Here is a 2,157-nt window from a genome sequence, read left to right as displayed (position 1 = left end):
TGTTTGGTGGCTTAGATTCTTCAAAAGGAAAAATATTTTCATCGAAAACCACGTCTCTAGAGATGTAAATACGTCCTGTACTTCTATTTAAGCATTTATATCCCTTATGAGAAGAACTATAACCCAAGAATATACATCTAGTAGTTCTGAAACTCAGTTTCTTGTTGTTGTAAGGCCTTAAATTAGGCCAGCAAGCACAGCCAAACACCCTAAGCATGGAGTAGTCTGGACTTTTACCAAACAATTTATGAAGTGGTGTGTCTTGTTGTATGGTTCGGCTGGGCATTCTATTTATAAGAAAGCAAGCTGTGTTGAAAGCTTCATCCCAGTAGGATAGAGGCATGTTGGCTTGAGCGAGTAAAGCAAGGCCAGTTTCTACAATGTGTCTGTGTTTTCTTTCGACTAACCCATTCTGCTGGTGTGTGTGAGGACAGGAGATATGATGTTCAATGCCTGTGGATTTGAAATAATTGTGTAACCGATGGTATTCACCCCCCCAATCTGATTGGACGGAGCGAATTTTGGTATTTAGCATAGTTTCAACATGTTTTTGAAATTGAAGGAACACAGACTCAACATCAGATTTGCATCTCAGAAAGTAAATCCAAACATAACGACTAAAATCATCAACAAAGGAAACATAATATTTGGAATTATTTACTGACGCAATGGATGGACCCCATACATCAGTGTGAATTAATTGAAGGGGTGCTGTAGATACATGCTGAGAAGAACCAAATGGCAATTGATGTGCTTTCCCTAATTGACAAGCATTACAAATTGAGGAAGAGGGAATATTAGTATCTATAGCTAAATTATTATCTTGTAGAATTCTAATGGTAATTGGAGATGCAGGGTGCCCTAGCCTTCTGTGCCATTGTTCTTTCGAAAGTTTGGCTGTCAGCAAGGCTTGACTGAAATTATGCGGTAGAACGTATAGGCCATTCTTACATCTACCGTGGAGCAGGAGTTTCTTCGTGACTCGGTCCTTAACCAAAAAATAGTTTGGGTGAAATTCTACAACAGCATTATTATCAGATGCTAGTCTTTGTACTGAAATTAGGTGCTTATTGATTTTAGGAACATATAGGATATGTTTCAGAACAAGAGATGAACCAGAAATTAATGAATTCCCAATATGAGAGATAGACAAACCTGCGCCATTTGCAACCTGAATTTGGTCGGTGCCAGTGTAGCGTTCTCTGGTGGTAAGCCTCTCTAGGTCATTGGTGATATGATCTGTGGCTCCAGTGTCAACATACCAGTTTGTGTCACTAGTGTATCCACTTGTTGCCAAAGCTGCTTGTTTGAGATTATTTTCGGCTTGATATGCCTGATCAAATCTGTGCCAGCATTGCAAAGCATCGTGATTGGGCTTACCACAAATCTGACAGACAATGCCTGAGCTGCTTTGTGTCTTTGATGGTTGACGTCCAGGATTGTTCACAGTACGCCTTGATTGTCCATGACCACTATTTAACTGACGACTACGACCGCGACTACCTCGACCTCCATTGGCACCTCCACGAATGGATATCCTATTGACATTGTTAGCAGATGAAAGTTGCTCAAATGTACCCTTACGCAAGTGCCGCATCTCATAGCTCAGCATGTGAGCATACACGTCGCTGACAGTGTATACATCTGTTCTGGTTGTAATGCTTGTGACTAGAGGATCATAATCTGGACCAAGTCCTTGCAGCATGTAGGCGATGAGTTCTTCATCCTCTATTCGCTTGCCAATGGCAGCAAGTGTATCACCAAGATGTTTTACTTTACGAAAGTAGTCAGCAATTGTCATGTCCTTTTTCTGGATAGTAGAGAGTTCCATACGGATCTGCATTGCTCTTGCTCGAGATGTGGAAGCAAATTGTCGCTCCAGCGTAATCCAGGCTTCTCGTGCAGTGGTGATTCCAACCATCGTGCTGAGAACCTCCTCAGTGACTGATGAGTTGATGAGGCTGAGTACCAGCTGGTCCTGGGGGTACCAGACTGTGAACTCAGGGTTGATGATAATTTTGCGATTCCCTGTTTCTTCACTTGGTTCAACGGCGATCGTCTGGCTTGGTGCAGGCATGGATCCATCCACAAAACCAACAAGGTTTTGGCTACGCAAGTAGGGAAGGATTTGGGTAGACCACAGTAGATAATTTTCTT

The 2,157-nt window shown here is 42.1% G+C and overlaps 1 non-coding gene across 1 annotated transcript; it reads right to left on the bottom strand.

Annotated features, from left to right (window-relative positions):
* Positions 1-1,599: 1,599 nt before the first annotated feature.
* On the bottom strand, positions 1,600-1,735 carry LOC111437706. Its single transcript, XR_002709475.1, has one exon. It is a non-coding gene; the product is annotated as a small nucleolar RNA Z247 (small nucleolar RNA).
* Between the last annotated feature and the right edge of the window lie 422 nt (positions 1,736-2,157).

Source organism: Cucurbita moschata, unplaced genomic scaffold, assembly GCF_002738365.1.
Source record: "Cucurbita moschata cultivar Rifu unplaced genomic scaffold, Cmos_1.0 Cmo_Scf00065, whole genome shotgun sequence".
NCBI classification, from domain to species: domain Eukaryota; kingdom Viridiplantae; phylum Streptophyta; class Magnoliopsida; order Cucurbitales; family Cucurbitaceae; genus Cucurbita; species Cucurbita moschata.
The sequence above is the reverse complement of the archived record's forward strand: the minus strand, read 5'-3'. Positions and strand labels throughout refer to the sequence as shown.